Source organism: Anticarsia gemmatalis, chromosome 1 (genome assembly GCF_050436995.1).
Source record: "Anticarsia gemmatalis isolate Benzon Research Colony breed Stoneville strain chromosome 1, ilAntGemm2 primary, whole genome shotgun sequence".
NCBI lineage: Eukaryota > Metazoa > Arthropoda > Insecta > Lepidoptera > Erebidae > Anticarsia > Anticarsia gemmatalis.
The window spans coordinates 4,927,955-4,951,669 of NC_134745.1; the positions used below are offsets into that span (position 1 = coordinate 4,927,955).

General features: G+C 35.2%; 1 protein-coding gene across 1 annotated transcript in view; it reads right to left on the reverse strand.

The window, feature by feature from the left end:
• The window catches only part of wdp (Leucine rich repeat protein windpipe), a 49,601-nt gene extending 34,613 nt beyond the window's left edge, over positions 1–14,988 (reverse strand). The window contains exon 1 of the mRNA XM_076114027.1: positions 14,687–14,988. The gene's annotated coding sequence lies outside the window, so the exon portion shown is untranslated. The remainder of the gene's footprint in view (positions 1–14,686) is intronic.
• Positions 14,989–23,715: the final 8,727 nt, after the last annotated feature.

A 23,715-nucleotide genomic window follows, 5' to 3' on the forward strand; every position in this document is an offset into this window, starting at 1 on the left:
AAGTGAGCATTTTTTCATGGCACACGAAAGTTCAGATACATTTCTGTCCAAGGACTTTAATGTGGATTGGAAAATTGGTATTAACAAAAGTATGCATGTAAATGAGAAGCAAGTAAATAGCGGATCAACAGTCCAGACTGGTCGGTCAAAAATCAACGTTCTTTGAGTCAGCCAATCAGTCAATGAGTATGTATCTTTTTAGTAAAAACCACGAATCTCAAATATGTAAGCCAAAGATTCTTTGACCTTGTTGATCGTTTACCGATAGACGAGTGCAATGCCTCAATAAAAAGTCATAAAAAGTATACAAAAAGTGGGACGTAGTAAACAAGCCTGTTCTCATTTTCGCAGGCATCGTGAAAACTAGTGAATAAGCATCGTTAGTTCGACAACAATCGTTTAGATTAATAGATTGTAATGTGTTTGCGATAACTACATGCCTTTTATAGCATCTTTCTATCTTTGACGTCAGTAAACATTAAAAACGTGTCGAAGCAATATCGTAAGTGGTGTTAGTAACTGTTTTATGTACAAAATTATAGAACATGGGGTGCGACACAATAATATTAGACTATTAGAATCTATTATATTTCTCGGTTAACATAGTGATACAAAAAGTCTTTTGACTGATATACAAAAGGAGAACTTATTATCCTATACCTAAATAATTCCGCTGCCTTGTCGAAATCAGATTTTACAAGATCCTGAGCCTCCTAAATGCCCCACAATTACAATGCATTCTATCTTTGGCATTTATTGACAATTGCAACTTGCACTTATCAGATTTTCACTCCACAAAATTGGCAAGAAAATCAAGTTGACTGGAAACCATTTTGTATCTATCTAGACTGACTTTCAAAATCACTTATGGGGACTTGCAAAGTATCAAACCACTTTGAGCCCTATACTTGATTGCAGTTTTACTAGCAATCAATTGTCCTCACCCGCAAAAGGACGTAGGCGTGTTGTCGTTGCACGCTATCCCACCCTGAGGACAAACTTTACTGTCCGCCATATAAGTACTAGGTATTATTCGCAAGACGTCTACACTTTCCAATCGTTTTCGAAATGTGAGTCTGCCTACATTGAAATTGCGTTCGAAACGAATTTTAAAGGTGAGATAAAATTATGTGCTCGGGAAAAACTGGTAGTAGTTATTAGTGCCTTGTATGAGGTATAATAATTTAAATGAAATCAAGATTCAGCCACAACTTAGACGGTCTAATGATCAAGAGATTTTCCTTCAAATAATTTGTAAGATTTCCAATGAAAGCTTAATCTATACCTATCTAAACATATACCGTGTATTGCTGTATATAGCAATGAATGAAACCAATTCCCACAATTTTCTTCGTCGAAATGTGTTAAATAAAACTCCCAAAGCTTCAACACGTATAACAAACACAACTATTGCCGGAAAACGGCTCGAACATCTAATTAATAAACTCAAACAACCAACAATTACGTTCCGTTAATTAATTTCAAAGTATCATGACCTCTCAGACTTCACTCACGGCAATGATCGAACAAGATTGCCTTCAAAAGTATCAAGATCAAGACTACCGGAGTATTACGTGAATTTGAGAATAAACAAACAGAAATAGCGAAGCTTGCGTAATATATAAAGAAATTAGTTCTTTCATCAATGCGTGTGTAACGTACGATATTGTTTGTACATGTGCCGAAAATTATTTAACAGAATATAAACAGAAGGATGATTAACCATTACTGGGAAGAGGTTATTACTATAAGCTGGCGCGTGCGGCTCTTGTTTACAAAATGTTCTCGTACGCATGAAGCACGCGTGCGCTAATCCTTGACAGTAACCTAAAATTATATTTAGTTGAACTCTGTTTTGTTATAAACTAGCAACATCCTATTGCGTGTTAGCAACAGATGTAACCAACGGAATTGTTGAAGGCTACGATTAACTAAACACCATAATGAGCAGGTTTGGTTAGGATTTTATTCCAAATTTTTTAATCAAGCCACAAATGTTATATCCTACCAAATGTCCCAAGGTGCTTTTTGGCAAATTAAAGTTATATATGTCCAGTCCTAGTATATTCATGCAGTTTCTCTATTTTCCGGTATCTACTAAAGTCCAGGGTACGTTTTACACCAGATGTATTAAGTATTCAATTATATATAAGTGTAAACAGAACATAAACCCTATTTTCTATTTCACCAGTAGCAAAAGCTTACCGGTTATTGATTTTACATATTGTGTTCGCGAGAAAAGCCAAGCAATAAATATTTATGGTCGTATGTTTTCTCGCCATTTCAATATTGGCATAAGTCGCACGCATAGCTGCACTCTCTATTAACTCAAAACGTTGAAAGGCATTTTTATTCTCTAATATTTAATCTACGTCTTTCAAATAAATCTCTTATATTATTATTCGATAGACGCATAAATAACGAACAATTTTATTTTTATGGCCGAACATTATAGGACAAATAAAACGTGACAATAAATAGGATTCTTTATACCCTCGGGACAACCCTTCCTGGAATTTGAAGCGTCGTTAAACTAAAGGATGCACAACATGTCGCCGATTGTAGCGATAAATATTCTACTGTCAGCGTCTAAACAGCAATGGATTAGACCCGCATTTGTGTTAACGGAATACACTTCAACCAATTGATAGGGTTATTGATGTGTTTGCCCGTGTCACTGACGTCACGTATCAATGAGATCGGCAAATATTTTCAAGAACCGGCGTAGTTGGGTAAATAAAGAAAACACAATTTATGAAGTTAAACATAGATAACATTTCAAGTTTAAAATCGTACACGATATGGACGAACATTTATTGAATTTGTCTTTTCATGGAATTAGATGACATTTTTAGTACTTCTATTCAAATGATATGAACTACATAGTTTAACCTGTAGACTGTAATTTATGTCATTTATCCAAGTCGGCTCTCTTGATTCAAATTGCCAGGCGAAGGCTTATAAATTATAAAATATATCTTTTGCAAGATCAAGAGCAATACTTAGATAGATGTTCCGATATTTTACAAGTACATCCTAATTACATCCTTGATACAGACTGGAGGCTTAACAAGAAAATATTGCACTGCATTTACGATAGGATTGCTTCTCGGCCCGCCTACCGACCGGCTGCCATATTGGGAAAATCAACGTTCTAAGCGCGTTTATCTATTTAAAGCGAATATTTCTGCTATCTACTAGAATATATTAGGTCCGTTCCTGATATGTAACGGTCAACATGTGTCAATTCGTAACAAAAACATGTTTTGTATAATTAATACTTTTTTCCAATACCTTCGAGACATTTTACGATAACATTTTATTGATTTTACTGTTGGTTGCCTGTAAGCAGCGAAAAGTGAGTAAGTAATTTAGGCATACTAAAAACTGTATTGTATCATTACTGCCTAGAAAAAAATATTGAATGATGCGTAGACGATGAACAAAATAATCTGGAATTCCTATTGAATGAACAGTCTTGGGTGTCGAATAAACTAAAAACAAAACACGACTAATGGCCAAAGTAGCATCGATTCAATGCTAATTAGAATTTCTAAACAGTGTTGACGGATGTTCGTAACCTAAACCCGTTATACAATGACATAAATGAAAGTGTTTAACAAGAGTCAATGCATTGGTATGTCTGGTTTATTAATCCTCTTTGAATACGACAAATTGATCGGTATTGCATGACATGTACTTGCGGTTAACTAGCCAATCAGTTGCTGAGACTCTGTCATTCTTCAAACGCCATAGAATTCCAATACTAATGTGTATTCAGTAATACTTCTGCCGATTCGCGGTTTCTACATTTTAGCAGAGGTTATCTGCATAATATGCCTTTTCCAGGGTAATAGAAATTTAAACGTGTTACGAAATTGATTTTAAACCATGAAATAAAATAATGTCGATGTAAATTGTGTGTAAAATGTAGGCACGTTTAAGCAAGGAAAGAAAATACAATTTAGTTTCGTAAATTATTTCATCAGCCATATTGTCAAAATGTTTAAATGTATGTATTTCGACGACAATGCCACATGACCCTGAACTTTACAAAATGAAACAATACGCCGTGAGCTCAGCTGTTTTGTTAGCAACGTGTTCAAACCGTACTTGTGAAATAAGACACCAATTGCAAATGAAATAAATGCCTTCACACATGACAAGAAAGGAAAGAGAACGACAATTTTTTGTCCGTAAGAAACGTCAAACTCCAGTCACGAGCAAATATTTTGCCGTTTCTGGATGACCACTAAAACTTGTAAGCCTTGTCAGCGCGTCTGTACGGTGCCTTAGCCGACACGGAAGAGGTTTTCCTAACATGGCCACTACTGGGATGTATAGTAGCTAGGAAACGGGTCTCTAGAAACGATAATAGCGGTCGTAATAAGCTAAAATAGGTTCGTGCGTGCTAGCGGGTATTAGGGGGTCCGAAGGGATCTTGCTCGTCACCTTTTGTGGATGTTTTAGACGAAAACTTCGTGCGTGTTTTTTGCGGAGATGTTTCTAGAAAGGATTCGAACGTTATACGGCTTAATTTTTCATCATTCTTAACCTTGGCTAGATATTTTTTTTAGATTTAGCTTACGTTTGCGGTTTTAAGTCTTAGATGCCCGAGGTATTTTGTGCTTTATTTCAATGTGTCTCAAAAATAAGAAACGTTTGTATATCGTGTACTGTCTAATTGAACATCGATCAAATAATTATTGCCTTGAAAGCCCCAACCAGTTGTTCGGTTGCATAAAGTCCAAACAGAATCGTCACGTTTTTCTTCTTAGCGCCATCTAATGTGCATCTGACGCAACCTCGGTACAATTACAGTAATTAGTAGGTAACATATCAGTCTCGGAATGAATCTTATGCGTCGCTTGAACTGTGACCTCTTGCGCTAATCCTCTTAATGACTCCGCATATTTAAACAGGATCTTGCGAACACGTTACTATTCAAAGATTTAATGTATTTTTCCTAAGTTACATACAGTAAGTACATTACAGTTTGGTTTCCTGTCTCTGTAATCGTATTAGCTTAACTTTAATCGCTGCTGTCTCCAGTACCACTCGGGATTATATGGAAGACTTCCTTAGGCTCAAGCATGGTGTAAAACTAACTTCTTTTTCCAAATATGACTATCCTATATAAAAAAACAAATTTTCTATTCAATTGTTGCATTTTCAAAGGTTAGTCTTTTCAAAGAGCTACGGAGCTCTTCTTGTTTAGCAGCAAGTTAGTTGTACGAACATAAATAGGGGTAAAAACGGCGCCTATCTACGCAAAAGCATGCAGCATGTGTCATAGCAAAAACAAGTTGCGAATCACGTGTCGGATCAACTTTGATCTAACTTTATCAGCCGCCATAAACTTAACGGGTATTTCTTATTTACCTCTAATTACTACAATATTTCAATAACAAACAACTTTATTAATACTTAATTGCACGGGGATATAAGCTAAATTTTAATGTTATTAAAACTTATAGTCGCTTGCAGTTCGGCGCTATAAATCAAATTACGACCGTCAAATAAATTGCAGATTTTAATAGTAGATAATCTAATGACGTTTTTATTCCATTGATTTCTATACAATGAAAGAATTTAGTCAACACTTCTTATGGCCATAAAATTGATATATGATAAGTCAAATGTGTGGTCATATTAACATCTGAGTTATTAGTTTCGAAAGCGGGACCGAAGGCGTCTGGCAATTGAAGTGGTCTTTGTTCGGGTTTTTTGTGGACACTTCTCTGTCACGCATTGAACTGTCAAAAGATTCTTTGTTAGATGCCCTGGGAAAGTTTATGAAACTAGATAAGTCGAAGTAATTCGGTAACATGTGTTGGATTTGTTTTACAAACAATGTCTTTTGTGGCAGACATATACAGGCTACTTATTCAAAAGGAAGACAGCAAAAGGCAATGTGAGGCAAAATAAAATCTACTTACTCATTTATGAAGGACGGATTGTCGTTTGGTAGATTACGAGTAATGAATACGTAAGTTACACAAAAAGCGCATCGAATGTTCACAGTTTTCTGACGTCAGAAACGCAATACCGCATAGTTCTAAAACCTACATTATTTATAGAACGCTGAAGTAATTCTCTTGCATAATGTTGACGTAAAGATAAAAAACTATATATTTTAAGCCACTCAGTAGCTGATAAGATTCTATCATATGTTTGGTTACGGATTTATTGTTTCTTTACAGCATTCATCAACGTCTCGCACAAATATTTATTGCAAAAAATAAATAGTGTAAAAACCTTACCTGAGTTTACTTTTCACCTTTCACGAATGCAGTTATTTACACTTCAAACGTTTAAAGTGCAATGATAAGGTTGTTATCAAGTAACTGTCAACAACAAGGCTTATCTATTCGCGTTCGTTCATTTATCATTTCATTAATTAGTTTGTCGTTCTCATGATCATAATTAGATACATCAATTATTTAATTAATCAGTTGTCAGAGGTGTACAGTAGCCCTGTTTATCGTTACAAGTTAAAACGTGATTTACGATAAAACTGAAGCATGAACATGAAACAGTTTTATTCATGCGTTTGACGCTATATGACGTCACCAGTGCTGATCGTTGATCAAACTAAGGTGTAGATATGCCCACAAATGTATGCTCAATAAAAGTGTGACGTAAATACAAGAATTTCTAGTTGTTACACATTCCTTGCTGTTTTACTACCTGACGTTTGGTTATGACGTTAATAACATAGCTCAATGTATGAACTGGAGCTATAAAACTACAAATAGTACTTAACTACTTTCGAGTCAAGAATTCTGAAAGCTTTTATCCTGTTGCCTAAAAAACTAGTGCTATCGATTTCGAAGAACAGATAACATAGACACTTTAAATGCTTGAGCAACAAGATTTATAACGTTACATTCTAAGAACAATACAAAAAATAAAAGATTTATTGTATTTTATAATTCTTATTGTTAAAGAATAATTTAGATGTTCATGAATTTGATTCAACCTTTGAATTAATAGATGTCAGTAGTAGGGCATTAAAATTGATTATCCCGGAATACAAGCCTACGATAAAAAAAAGTATATAGTGATACAAATATCACAAAGGCATAATAGGATGAATATGAAATAGGCACACTCACAAAATTAAAAAAACAAACCTGAAATTCAAATGAGGAATGTTTTGACATTTGAATATAGAAAACAATGGCCGCCGTCTTTTGTTCAAGTGTCTCCGTGAGATGCGACTACACTTTATAGGAGTCCATTTCATTCTACATTATGGTAATACGTTATCATGGTTCACATTGTCAAAGTAACAATTACAATGGCTCCTGTGGCGACCAATTGTCGCATTTATAATGGTCTATGACCCATTAACTGGCGCACCTTTACTAGAGATGGCCTATTTACGCACCTTCATGAATAAGCCTATACAAAGTCAGTCACGCGTTGCGTACGCCGTACAAACTAATTTATCTGTCCAGTCATTCATGTACACATACATTGCTGGTTATATTCAAACAGATTTGAAAACTTGAGTAGCTAACAAGATATGTATGAATGACGAATGTATTAGGTTGTTATGTTTGAAATTAGGTAATTATTTCAAACTGTCTTGTTGAGTCGCTGATTACGTGTAATAAATGGCGATTATATAAAATTACAGTGTAGACGTCGTTCATGTTACTTTAAGTTTTTGTGCATCTGTTCTACAAGGTCTTCAGAAAAACTGATTTCGTCTACAAGTTTAAACATATTCTTGTTAATTTATCATATTTTGTTTCAAGTACTACTGATAATTTTAGCTATATATTATTTCATTACAATTTATTTCTAAACGAATTTAACCACAAACCTTTAGTTGAAAACCACAACGCGTGCATTTTCCTCGTCTTATTCAAGGGCGTTATAGACAGCGGTCTTCCATTCAAACCAGAATTACCTAACTACGTTTCATTGACCTTTGATCCGTAGTTTCACGCACGAATCGTAAACAAACATAACATAACCTAAAAAACACTGACTGTCGTGCAAGACCGACGCCATGAACTCATGGAGAATGATCGTTCCAAATGCCGAGTTGCGCCGAAACCTGTCCTCCCAGAGACAATGGGACGCGCCGCTCTGCAGTTTATTAAGACAAAATCTTTTAGAGACGTCATCCTCTCCTACGGAGCGTGCTCGCCTGTTGGCTGTGGGAGAGTGGGAGTCGGGCCTTTGGGTTGAAGCACTTCCATCTTTTAACGTGGGCACGATGATGGATGATGCTACCTTTCGCATCGCCACTTGCCTCCGTTTGGGTGCTCCTTGCGTTTCTCCGCATCGCTGTCTCTGTGGAGAAGCTGTCGACCGCCTTGGGCACCATGGTCTTTCCTGCAGTAGGAGCTCTGGCCGTATACCCCGACACGCACACCTCAACGACATCATTCGCCGGTCTCTTGCCGCCGCTGGAATGCCAGCCATCTTAGAACCCAATGGGCTGGCGCGCGATGACGGGAAGAGGCCGGACGGTATGTCGTTGATGCCTTGGAGCATGGGACGGCCTTTGGTGTGGGATGCAACTTGCGTCGACACCCTTGCGCCGTCTCATCTTCCAAGGACGGCCGGTGCTTCTGGAGCTGCTGCTGCGGCTGCCGAAGACCTCAAGCGGCGCAAATACAGAAGTCTTGTTGGTGAGTATGTGTTTGAGCCGTTTGGGGTCGAGACGCTGGGACCATGGGGCCCGAGCGCCCACTTACTTTACAAAGACATCGCCAAACGCCTCGTCGACAGTTCCCGTGACCAGAATGCTGGCATTTTCTTGGGACAAAGGTTAAGCATTGCCATACAACGTGGCAATGCTGCCAGCATTCTGGGAACGTTCCCGATAGACAGCGATGTGGAGGAGTACTACGACGCGTAGCGCGCTTCCTTTCTTTTTTATTCTTAATTTTTTTTTATATATTTGTTTTTTTTTTCGTCCATGTGTATATATAGTTTTAATTTTAATAATTTAATGTAAATATTTAGTTTTATAAGTTTTGTACTGTATAAAATGTAATAAAATTCTATTGTTAGATGAATAAATAAATTTATAAGGAAAAAAATAATTACACCAACATCAGATATAAAAAAAAACACTGATATACTATTTATATGTACATAATATATTAGATAAGTACGAATACAATCTGAAATTTTATCAATTTGACACATGGCTTTATCTTCAAATCATTGCATTGTAACACCAATGACAAGTAAAAAACAAAACGGAAAAAAATAATTTTGGTTTTCAAATTGTACGAAACTTAAACTGGTATAAGCACAAAAAATACTGGCTACTTAGATACAACTTGTGACTTTGTTTAAATAATGATGACTATAAAAGAAAAATGTGTGGTGTAATAAAACCTATTTGTATTAAAATTAAATTATAAGGAAGACAATAGGTGAACAAAAACTTGTCATATTTTCAAATATAATATAATAAATAAGTATATAATATAATTATTATACTTATATTATAGTTACACCCGTATATTGTATGTGTGTCAAAATATGACCTCGCACAATATATTTTTCAAAACAGAAAATTATTTTCTATTTTTTATTAAGTCAGATCTTTTTTTTAATTTATCTAGCCTTACCAAAATCAGTCTCAAAGGAAGGTAGAATTTAACTCTAAAATTCATATTCCCTACAAATTCCTAGCTGCAAAATGGTATAGTAGAGTAAGCTTAGAATTCAACGGGAAAGTTTTTAAATATAAAGTTAGACGCTAACAGTAGCGAAAGTGCATGCCAAAACCAAGCTTTCGCCTATAATTCTTATTTTGCAATTAAAAATAAATAGATCGCCGAAGATTTATTAGAATCATTCTAACATGCATCCATTATTCTTGGACATATGGTTGATAGTGATACTGACAGCTGAATGATGAAGAAGAAACAATTAATTAATTATAATACATTTGAAATAATTAAATATGATTATCACCGTTTAGGTTTCTGGTACAAGCACGGACCTAAAAATATTAACAACTCCATAGAAATTCATCACAATAAAATCAAATCGATAATATTACAAACGAGAACGTTAGGTACTCAAGCAAATCTCATCATGACAGTACAGTTCCAACTTCAAGATGAACAATATTAAATAGCAGAAAAATAAAAATAAATAACTCGATACGATACGTATGACACAATATATTATATAGGTTTACAGTCCAAGTCAGTGTTGTGTGACCGTTGGGACGCGAAGATAACAATGCTGCTAGATATTTATATTTCTATTCACAAGTGTATTTATTACTCAGCGCGGGGACACGATATAATAATAAGTGGACCACATTTCAAACGAATCTAGATCTACTTTAAACACAGGCGTAACTAACAGATTGCAATCTGCATTACCTGACATTATTCATCCGATGAAGACCTAATGGCCCCATTTTTTTGTTCGACACAAGCGCAACTGTTGTTACAAATTCGCGAACCAAATTATATCGAGCTAGGGGTGAAAGTAGGCGGGCTTTCACTGCACAGCGTTGAAATAAAATAATTTTTGCGTCGTGACATTTTGTCTTGAACAACGAGATCAGATTGCAACGTAAAATACCAATTTAGTATTTAAGATTCATTTATGACAACTGAACTGTACCGCCCACATGTAATAAATTACCATCTGTAATGCAATAACGGTGTAATGGCAATAAATGTTTGCTCCACATTAAAAACATAAATTGACATTGACAAAATTAAATGTTTCGCATTAGTATTAGTCAGTCCGTAGCGATAAAAGTGATTGATGGAAGAGAAGCATAATGTTAGATACATTTTAAAAGATGCATATAAGTGTTATTGAAATGATAAATATTATATAGCTAATCCTACTAATTACAAATCAAACTGAGGGTTTAGACGAGTTACAGCACACACTCGTGACGGTGACTCTTTGTAATATTCATATAATAAATAGCTAGTCACGACACGATCTACAGCGTCGATACGTTCACACTATTTTTTCATGTGTAAATAATAAAATTTGAAATGTCCTTCAGCGACATTCATTTGAACTCTATATTAGACTTTATGCAACATATCATAAGCTGCAAATTCAAATTAGCGTATGTATTCTATGTTTAGCAAATAGTCATTTCCGCCAGAAAAAAATGAAGTGCTGTTACGCTGCAAAGTATTTAGTAATAGGAAAGAAGCATTAAATGCTTTGACATTTTACTGCATGGTCAAACGTACAAAAGTTAATTGATGCTAAGAATTCAATGTCACATTTATGCACTGTTATTATTCGATTTTAATCTGCGGCTAATTTACGTTCTCCGAGGACTTCTTGGACGATTTTATCTTCAAGATCAACAGCACCTTTCGGATTGAATGCTGTTGGTTTTCAATCAAGTAATACAGTACAGTTTATAACTAGTAGTCTAACCCCATCCATGTCTGATTCGTAAGAGGTTGCTAACGCGTGACTCCGCTCCATGTCAAGACTTAGGAGCGCTGCATCGCTATTATCTTGCTCGTGTCGGCGTTTGGAAAGCAATGCCATTGGGCTCCATACGACAGCGACCCTTCGTGCTTTCCCATATACGGCTAATTTGAAATTGCTTACTTTGATAGGTTAAGTGGAAATTGACTTTGCTGTGCCGCATCTGTATCTTCGGTGAGTGGTTTAGCTAGTGATTTGAATGGCTGATGAACCTTATTCAGTCCTTAATACGCCTTCCAGGATCTGTTTACTATTTACGTTTTTGAAAGATTTTCTGAAGTAGCTTTGCACAATTTCTTTTATGGAGTTCATATTCACATTATTCACATCTACGCTAACACCCTGTTTCTTCTTCATTCTAATTACGCGGTTTCAATTTATAAAAAGTCATCCAATTGACAGAAATTTGTACAAATATGGTGTAATATTCAACGAATTCAGAACCGTATTCAAATTAATTCCATCAGCTTTTGTTCTGGTATTTAAAGACGCTTTCGCAATAACGTTTTAATGTCATCAGTCCCAATTAAATTTACGTAATCAACTTATAACTGTTAAACCAAATACTTGTAGGTATAAGTTAAACGGACAATAGCCGTTTTTATAATCGTCCGGATAAAAACAGCGTATCGGCAAACATAATCATACCTAAGAATCATCGCCTAGCCTACAATCATGGCAATTCAAAATTTTATTACCAGTAATTTGGCTTTCCGTTCCGAATAACTTGAAAATATTTTTTATCGTGCGTACATTGATGAGATGGCCGATTCTGTGACTAATAAATCTTAGAGATTCAATTGAAAAGAGTTATTAATAATCTAGAAATTAGTTCCAGAGGGATCAAGGCACGAAGCCGAAACAATATTCGCACAACTTAGGCACACACGCACTATTGGCGCAGTTAATGCACGAACTGTCCCAAAATTTTAATGCCCGAACTGAACCCCATATGCGTGAGATAATACCAGTGGTTATGCAAAACATGTGTATCGCAACAATTACTGTGTGCAGTAAACAGACAACGCGGCGACATTCGCGAACGCAAGACTGTCGGTGAAACTGGCCAGATGTGGAGATAGCGTTGTTTTATTGTCACGTTGGACAAGACAACTTCCGACGATAATTACTGTTGACAGCTATCGCGACGATACACTACGATTAAAATTTCTTGATTGTCACATTCCAGTTCCATTTTGATGTTCACAGTCCGCGATACTCAATTATATGATGGGTATCTTCATTCGGTCAACACTCGTTACAACTCTTCCATAACCTTTTAATCAGAATATTTCGAGAGTATTTCGTTGTTCTTCACTTTGCTCTGATGTCGCTTCGAATGATATTTATAATATTTTTAATAAACTTTTTGATCTTTACCTAATTGAGTTAATCTGCACATCTAACACTCGTTCACGTAACAGCAGAAACACAAAACACAGTCACTTAAAACTCACTACTTAATGCACATGACTCACTATTTTAAAACATTTTACTTGACTAAGTAAATGACGTAAATCACCAACTGCTTAATTTTGTTTCGAAAATTTCCATTAGTGTCTGGATTTACCCAGTACCAGTCTTTAGACCTCAAAGTATAATTATGAAGAAGGTCAGAAGACGTGAATTTAATTCGGGATTTCCTAACCAGTTTAGTTCTCAATTGTAGCTAATAGATAATATTACAGAAGTCGGAACAATATTACCACCCACTCTTCCGCAATCGTCTTATTTAAGGCTCCTTGAAGGTCCTAAATGTGATTTCTCACGCCCTGACTCCTCATTTTCTATTGCTTCATCACGCTGTATAATCTCAGGCCGCTAATTGCAACTCCTACTAATTTTCCATCCTCCTTCTGCGGTAAAGTGTTCCAAATCACATGTAGACCACAGACCACACGCCAAGAACCTTAATACATGTAGTTAGAAAGAAGCAGTAAGGCAACCGGACCGGTACACCGGTGGTTGGGGTTAATCGCAAACGTTCACTAATCACGACACCATTTCATTGATATATGCTGGTGATACTTGCAACGCCCTACTTCAGATGATACCACTATTGGAAGAAAAATTAAAATAAAAAAGTGATGATGCTTTTGTACCTAGTTTTTTTCTTCTCTAGTGACTGATTTGAAATCTTGACCTAAGATGAAGCACGCTTCACTAGAAGATGACTATTAACTTTTACCTTGAGAGTCCAGGGTTAAGTGTGTTTTTATTCTCATAGACAAGCGACTGAATCAACATTTTAAATAACTAATTACTGAAAAAAACAACCTTCGTCAAATTAAATCTTGAAAAACTTAGGCTAAAAACTTAGATCCTCAAACTGAATGAACTATGTTGGTGTGTTTTTAATATGTACGTTCAATTACTTTTTGTGTCGCACTTATTGCATTCTGAGAACGAAACCTAATTATTAGACTTAATAACAAACAAACTAGAAAAAAGGTTTAATGTTGATGCAGAAAAATAAAACCTGCGTTCCAAACTTCGGCGGTCAAAACTTTATCACCGACCAACTATTTTTCTCTTTAATTAAATTTTAAGTAGAACTATTCTCAGATAATTAAAGAAACTAGGTACAGAATTTAAAATACAGTTAGAACTAGCATCGAGGAGGTGGCTGAACTCAGAGCAAGGAAATCGTAAAACTAATTTAATTTTAACGTTCGTATTGTATTTATTAGCAACTCGATTCTTAAGATAAGATTATTATCTTTATATTGATGGTGTTAACTGGACATGCACATTACTATTAATCGGTAGTTACTTGAACATTTTAATTATACCCGAAAGCAATTTCCGATGTACGTACGTCAAATGAATTTATCATTTCATAACGCGCCAAACCTGTTTTTTGGATTCACGCAACACCAATAAATAATATAAAAAGTAAATTGATATAAACTATAAGATAGCTGTCGGTGAGCCTTGAAAACGTGTTAAATTCTTTATCAACTAGCGAACGAACAAAATTGTTGTAGCGACAATTCTACGTATTATTTCTTAATTATCAAGTTTTAGGCCGAACAAAACTTCACAAAACATTGCGAAGCGTAACTTATTCTACTGAAGAGATCATAAATTAAATACACGTAGGTAGTTAACGAATATCGGTTTGCAAATTTATTTAACAAAGTATTCCGATTACGCATGATGAGTTTTATCCAACAAGTTTTGTTGACACGATCATAAAGAAATGTTTAAAAATACTTACCGGAGGATATCGTGCAAATTGTTACAAACTATTCGTATCGTTGTTAATTCGATTCGCTGTCGAATGCACGTTGCAAATCAAGTCCTCGGCAGAGATTTTTCTGGATCACTCAATTCCGCTCACTGTCGCACTATCACTTTTAAAGCACGGCCGGCTTTTTTTTCAAAGTTATCACGCTAAAGTGTGTGCGTCCGTGGGACCGGTGCGTGGTGTCGAGTCGATAGTTCGGTGCGGACTGGTCGCCTCTCGGCTTCGGCACTCGAGCGCGCTGCACGCCTTGTGTTCACTAGACACAGAATAGGGCTAAACTGCATCGGTCGTACCAATAATATCATTCACATTGAATTTTACACTTATTAAAATTTTAATTGTATCTCCCGCAATACAGTTAACGACCAAACCATAAAAATTCAATCTAGGTACGACAAAATGTTGTTCCTAATAACCACCTCTTAGACAGGAGTTATGATCCGTGTAATTTGACAAACAACCAAATGCAAAAACTGAAAGCATTGACCGCTACATCGCGTGAATATAATTGTGTCTACAAGTGACCGGGTTTAGAACAAAAATATGGTGTTCACTGTGTTCATAGTTGTAGTAGTCTATTCAAACGTGGGCACACATGTTCTGGCCGAACTGACACTGTGTCTATTGTGGGAAAACGTTCGTGTGTTCGGTTCAAGATCGTACGACAATCGCGCCACTGCTATTCACACCCCACCGCTTTTTACTTTTTCTGCATCAAGATGAGATTATTTATTGACTTAGTTTGTTTTTCTATTATGTGTTGTGTTTAAGGTCTTATAAATGTCAGTAGTTATCATTTAGAGTTAATTGCTCCGCAAACATGTAATCGGTATCTTTGATGATAAGGAGGTGGAGACCTAAGCAAGAACTACTAATTGAATGTCTTGTGAAAGATCGAATTGCTTCTATCCGCTTATTGAAATAATGGAACTTAGGAAGTAAATAACAAAATTTCTCAAATTTTAACACCCCAAATCTCCAAAAAGGTAATTGTTAATTAACAAAAAAGTCTTTTAGCTAACCATTAATAAGGCGACAGGCAGATAATTAATTAATTAATAATGAAATTTGATGATGTAGTAACGTAACGACTGATTCCGATTTAAAACTAACAATAATTATTACAAAGAAAACTTCATTAATTTCCTCTCTCATCTGTAAACGAATTATCATTAATTTCAAGTTCGTGTTTTCTCAAAGTAAATCATTCTTATTGGTTTTGTCACTTCGAACATTATTTTGCATTACTTTCAAGATGCAATAAACGCTAATCATTCTAGAAACAATTAATCACGGCGAGTTAGAGCTGTTTAGAACTAAAACAGCTGACAACTAAATTAAATTCAGACGTCGGAATAATGACGAAGTAATAATTGAAGTAGAACAATAACAACATTATACCTGTGATTACTGTATAAAATAAATGAGACGAGAACTTTAGACAAAAAAATGGTGTAAACGTGTTAAATAATGTTGAAAAGGATTCATTGAATACAGCACCCGACATTCTGAAACTGTTATAAGTAAAGTCAGCATCAATATAATTAACGGCCAATTTTCCCTTCAATAACTTAGTTCCATATTTTTACACACATACATTTTTGGATTATGTGTCAAATCATGCTAAAAAAAATTCTTTACACTAACACAGATTTTTTTTATGAACTAGCCGGACCCACTCTTGTTTCGTTTAGGTTAATCTTAGCATATAATACACAAAACCTTTTTCGAGAATCATTCTATCTTTTAGTGAAAACCGCATGACAATCCGTTCTCTAGATTTTGAATAATATTCTTTATTAATTAAAATTAAATTTTATTATATATTATATTACGAAGAGATAGAAAGACAGACCGAGCGAGAGGATTCATTTTTTTTTATTTTTTTTTTTTTTTTTTTTTTACATTTACTGATGATCAAATTATTAGAATCAAATCTAATCCACTGAATTGAACATGACATTGTAACTACACGCGACATAAAAAGTAGGCCAACAAAAACCTTCTATTCATCATCGTACGACAAAATCGAATGATTATATTAGACAAATAGCAGTCAAAACAAATTAGCCAGACATAAATTAAGCTGAGTATAACAAACCGTTTTCCAATTATTTATTGTAATTAGCAGCGGTTTTGCATTGCACATCGCATGCAAGTTGCCAAGTGCACTGATTAAGCAATTACTCAATAATTTATCGCTTACAAATAAATGAGGTACTGTGTTCGTATCTTTATACTTTAATGTTCTGACTTTGCCTCGATTCCGATTGAAATGTAGCTTCGTTTTTATTTATTTGCATTTTTAGATAGATTCTTATTCCCTGATCAATTTGAAACTCCACTAATGCCCGGTTTCTGAGTACATTTACCTGTAGTTTATCTATTCAATAGCATTTAAACTCATATAAAAACGCTTTTGAAAAGATTTACTTTAGAAACCAGGGGTGAAACATCAAGTAACCAATAAGGTATCGTTATCTTTAAAATTCCCATCGCGTTTAATATGCGTTCAGCAATTTAGTATTTAGTATTCTATCCAAAACAGTAAGTAATTGCAGACTGTAAAGTCTCTTGATCAGTTATTGTTATTCGTTGGCTAACGACAATATTACCAAGATTATACAGTAATGTGAAGAATATTCGGAAAAGAGGTTATAAGTATAAACCCTAATACATCCAAATCCATTTGCAAAGTTAGTCAAACTTAATAGGGGGCAAGCCGTATACCAGACACAGTACTAAACTAAGATTTTCAAATTCTAATTTAAGTTTTACTTGATTTTGTGAGTAAATACTAATACTTATATTTTACTACATATTTCACATTTTAAATACCAACGTGGCAACAACGTCAGAAACATAGAATCATTACAACTCAAACATGGCTATAAATAGAGGAATTCTACATATTTAATTACTAGAAACGACACAAAACATACACTTTACCGTTAAAAGCCGGTAAAGGACCTATCTCGATGTTAATAGTCGTTAGTAATTAGTAAGCTTTTAAAATTGACTTAGCGGTCACTACGTTTTCAAAGTCATCGTCAAATATTTAGTTTTAAGTAGGTGTAAAGTTGTAGATTGCTATCCACGAGGTTCCGGATTCCATTCCCAGGTCTGACGATAGGCTCGCCCCCTCTTACATGGGACCATAATTGCTAACATCGAAACGTGGGTACATTTTGTACACCCACCTTCACCTTCGGGTATAACAGGCGTGATATTGTGTATGTATGTGTTTATATAGAAAAATATTTTTTCTTTTATACTGCCGTATACTATGTTTAATGCATCATTCTCTACAGTCTGAGCGGAGTAGTACTATATGCGACTGCTGATTACTAGGCCGCTTTCAGAAAGTACAAAAAGTTTTATTAGTTAGTCAGGAATGAATCGGTATTGAGCGTAATGAAATTACCTAGTTGATTTACATTGACGTACAATACTTCGGCAATATAAGAAAAATAATATGATCGTAACTCGTCCTCAAATGTCTCTTCTCACTACTTTCCTATTCCAATTTAATGCAGCTATTATAAATATCACCTCTTAATGTTAAGCATTTACAACTATCTTCGTTTGGGGACAGACAAACATACATTTTATGTCCTCAGATATATTACAGCTTGATACACGTGTCGCGTCGGTCAAATAACTCGTAATGATACTATAAAAGTTAAGTGAACGTTTTAGTATTATTTTATTTATAACTCGTTACTTCTACTCCTTTTAGACTGATGTATAGGAATATATTTTTAACAAAATCGTTCGTTCGTTCAAATTTAGTTCCCATGAAATAAATTACGTGCAAAGTTAGCGAACATAAACCTAAAGTTTAAATATATCCACACGCAGAGAAAATAAATTCAAAACTGTTGACGGCACATCTTTATATCAGTCCTTTTGTTTATCAAGTCATTATACTAGGCTCTCACTTGACAAAATTTATGTTTTTTTATAGGAAATCATTAAAACTTTCTAAGCACTGCCTGCAAGGCATGGATGAGTCTTCGCTGGTGGACGCCGATCATTCACGTTCTGTGCCAAACTGTTCTGAAAATTGCTACTGAAAAATATATATTAAGCTGCCAATTAGTGCCATGTTTCATATTACAGGAATTATTTATTTTTTATTGTTTTTATTATCAGTATTTTTACCGCGTTAGCATTAAGCCTAACCATAAAAGAACGTGCTTGAAGAATTATTAAATGCAAATTCTACTATGAAGCCCAATTAAATAGCACCTGATTGATGTATTACAAAACCACTTAACGAACCATACAATTATCTGCGACAGTTTTACCTTACTACTAAGGACAGGAAGAAAATTAATTCATTTTCCCATCAAAGCTTTCCCATCTTGGGAATTATTTATCATATCCCTTACTTAGAAAGTTCTGCTTATGTCTTAACTGTCAATCCGACAGGTCTTATGGTATCACTATAATTACTGTTAAACACTGAATTATAAGATATAATTTATGGAGGGATTTCAATAAAGATAACTTTTACATTAATAAAATGACACGTAGTGTGAAAATAACTTTATTACTGACTGCTATGTACTTTCATTGAGCATGTTGGCTTGATAACTCGCCATCGCTTTATGCTCGCTTGCTTAACTCATTTAATGGAAATTTGACAGCTACAACTCATGGTGGATACCGACTGTCGCTGGAGACACGCTACAATAGAGGGCTATGGGGCAGACCTTAATGCAGAATAAGAAGGATGTAGGTAATCTAAGGGTAGTCTTTACCCACTGGTAAGGCGAAATAGATCGAAATTAAAATCAAATAATTTATTCATTTAGGTCAAATATTGACACTTATGATAGTCGTTACTACGTCTAATCTACCACTAACTCGGAAAGGGGGTAGAGCCCAATGAGAATAGCTAACAAGAAACTCACGACCACTCTTTTCAATCGCCAAAAGTTTTACAATTTGGTTGATACAATAGTTGATCATGCAAGGCGCTGCCAACAATCAATGATATAAGAGAAAGAAGATAAAGATAGTTATGATATTCAGTACCACTCCAACCATGAGACCACAACAGCCCGCCACATCCGCAGCTGAAAATATGTATCCTTCACGTTACCAACGCTCTAGTCAAGCCACGAATCAAAACATACCAAACTCATAAACCATGATAACTATACAGCAAAATTCTCAAATCTAATTAGAACCGAGCCAAAACAGCTTCGATTAATCGCTCCTGATATAAACCTAACAGATTATGTCTATACTATGATACTGCTACGATATCTAAATACGGTATTTACGAGTTAATCTTAGGCTTTATCGATTAGGCTCGTGCCTTGTTTCCACAAATTAAAGTTATTGTGAACGTTAAGGTCTTGCCAGTTTAGTCTGAGAATAAGATAGTAAGGTATTGCTAATTTAATATAATAATTACATTATCAGTTGTTAGAGATATATCGCTTAAATGTTAACTTGTTGAGCTTACTAATGAATACTATTACCATTCTACCATGACTTTACTCATGCAAAATTAACTAAAACTTTTAGCTGCTACGATATGAGCCTATTTCAAACTATCCATATAATGAAATGAAAATGAAATGAAATTTGAAATGAAATAAAATTTGTTTATTTCCTCATATCTTCTTACTGCTCTACAAAAGATGTATCTTCTGCATAATTAATTACCTAATTGATATTGCATTCCTTAGTTCGCCAATTTTAATAACAATTGACGCGTCATGTAATATTATATTTGTGTGTACACTCAACCGGTTGTCACATTCGCTTGTTTGTATATTTCTTTGATGAGTGTCCGAAAAACTCACAAAGGCGTATCGCGAGACGAATGCATAACTACAACGTAATGCCATCAAAAACATTCTGTTAAAAATCCCAAGTCTCGCCGTAAAAAGTTGTAAGATCTATATAATACCAAGTCGATTAATCTATTTAGTCTCTACTTAGAGGACCTTCTGTCTTAAGTTATTACGTATGTTATTATCATGTCAATTTAAAAAGAAAATACGTTTAAAACAAATAGACCGACCTGGCCATCGCATGATTTGATTATTAGTATGTATCACACTACACAGTACGACGAGAAGCAAATGCTCCTGAAATGTTAATGGCGAATTTTTGTTTTCTTGCGATGACCAAGTCGATCTATTTGTTTTAAACGTATTTTCTTTTTAAATTGACATGATAATAACATACGTAATAACTTAAGACAGAAGGTCCTCTAAGTAGAGACTAAATAGATTAATCGACTTGGTATTATATAGATCTCACAACTTTTTACGGCGAGACTTGGGATTTTTAACAGAATGTTTTTGATGGCATCTCACTTCTTTTTGTAGAGCGAACATAAGTCTAATTTGTATGGAAAGACGTTTTTTTTCATAATTCAACATATTTTCCTATGGGAATGTTGTTCAGTTTCATGGGCTAAACACCCTTACCCACCCTATACCCCCTCCCTTTATGCCTCATATAGTAAGTACCTATCTACACCTATTTATTTTATTTTCTACAGTAATAATGATTCATTAACTGTAAATGTAACCTTGTAATCCTATACATTTATATAGGATTACAAAGTTATTGTTGCAGTTAATGTATTTGGAAAACTGGACTGAAATAAGAAAATATTGAATTTTTCCTATGATTAAGACACTAAACCCTACTTGTATTCTACATTTGAAGCTTCTAAGTCTGCTAGAAGTACCTTAGACTTTTGATGATCGGTGAGTCAGTGAGTCAGTGAGTCAGTGAATCAGTGAGTGACAAAATTCAGAAACTTTAACAAGTTGTCATTCTTAAACTACTGGTTCAAATTCACTGAAATATACCGTGTTTATACAATGACTGATTAGTTGCTGAAAATTCAGGCTTCTTGTTTTATCCACAACGAAATTATAGGGGTGTCAAAAATAGCCCGAATTGCTTCGAGAAAAGGATGTTACGGCCGTGCCGCTTTTTTTTGCTCGACTTGCGGGGGCACTTCCGTGCCCCCAGATAATCATCTTTCAAAAGTGACAGTCAGTAGACTGCGCACGAATAACTTTTGTCATGACGAATGTTTTTCACAAAAAACGTAGTTTTTAACAGAGAAATGTAATTTTGGGAATAGTAAATCGATTTAATGTATTGTTAGTTGATTTGACTTTCTCTCAGCTACTGTACGATTGGTCAATAGGCTGTTTTTGCAGAGCACGTTGAAAGGAATTTGCTTACCAAATGAGAGCTCAATGTGTTTTATTTTTTTCTGAATTTCGTTCACGTCCTTCAATTGATGCGTTGATCCCGAATCATGGATATATGGAATCGCGCAGCACTTCTCCACCTGCTTTTAAATAAAACACGTGAATGACCAGCGACAACCGGCTAGCTATCTAGAAATTTTGTGTGAAAATCTGAACAGCGCCTCTGACGTGTGTTGCGGGAACTATTTTGACAGTACATTTCAAATGTCAAACTATCAATACTCGACAGTACCGACTGTAGAGAATCGTGCTACTGTTTACCTTCTTTAAATAGAATAACAGAGAAATTATACATTGTCACGTCTTCCTGCCCACTCGTATAATAACCTCTATAAAACAAAAGTACCCCGTGACTATATTTTTAGTTGACATAATACAATATCGAGAAAGTGAGCATCACGTGAAGAAATAATCGTTACTGTACAACAATAGTTTGTTTTAACTACGTGTCATTGTACGATAACACGGCAATTGTCGCATTTGCAAGATAATGGAAGTAGCTGGAAACGGATAATCTGTGGCAGTGTGCGACAATATTACGTCGGACGACTGGCCTACTTCTAACAAGTGGACGTCCGTCTTATATGATGTTACTTCATGTTACATATAAGCAATGGTATTATAAGTAAATGAAGAGAAGTAAGCAAGAAAAGGAATAAAAAATGCAAGAGATAATAGCTCCACCGATCGCTATTCGCCGACCGTGAGGGAAATGTATTGCTATACATATATTACTATATCTACTGTTGCACGATTCTATATAGTCGGTTCTATCGAGCACCTGAATTTGACAATAAATAATCTACTGCAAGAATAGTTCTTGACTATACTGCGCCCGTAAGAGGCGCTGGTCAGGACTAGTAAGTATGGACTAATTCATATACGTTTACACGTTTAAAACTATCCGTGTTTGAAAGAAAAAAAGGCCGAACTGAGCTTACGCGACATTTATTTGGTCATGTCTAGTTCTGTCAAATATACTTCCCGGTCAATTGTTACAATGGGCTTAATATAAACATGCCCAATACGAGTATATTCACCGAAAAACAATGAATAATAATTATTCAAAGGATGTCGTGATTCCTTGAACATGTATACAACTATACAGTTATACTAACATACTCGTAAATCAAAAGGAAATAAGTTCCTTGACGCATATTACTTTGAACCCATTAAATAAGGACACGCTTAGGGCGGCTATTGGAGTGATATACATCTGGCCAAGCAATTGGACAAGCGATAAATATTGAATAGTGCATTAAATTATATTTAACTAGCTGACCCGTGCGGCTCCGCTCGCGTGAATTTCGTGCTGTTGCTTATTCGTTTGAGCAAGCGAATTGCGAAGCGCTCGATACACCTACACATAAAAATGCTAACAACTCTTTTGTCATCTAATGGTTATTTACGAAAGGGACCCGAAGGGCACACAATGTGACACAGGCTCAGGTAGGCCTGATTTCCTGTGGTTACCTTCTTTTCCGCTCTCGTCTGTATCCGTACCAGTTTACAGTGTAAAATATAATACCTTATTATAGACTGACCATTGCTTACCCGTCTGGATTCAGAATATTATTATAGCTACAGACAGACCTATCTGCGCCGGAGCTCTTCACACGCGTAATAATGTATACTTGCGATGATACGTCCGAAACCGCGTAACCCGTAATTATTTTTTATATATCATCCGTTGTTTATTTTTTAAAACTTACCACATAGTCTGTTTCATAGCTATCCAAT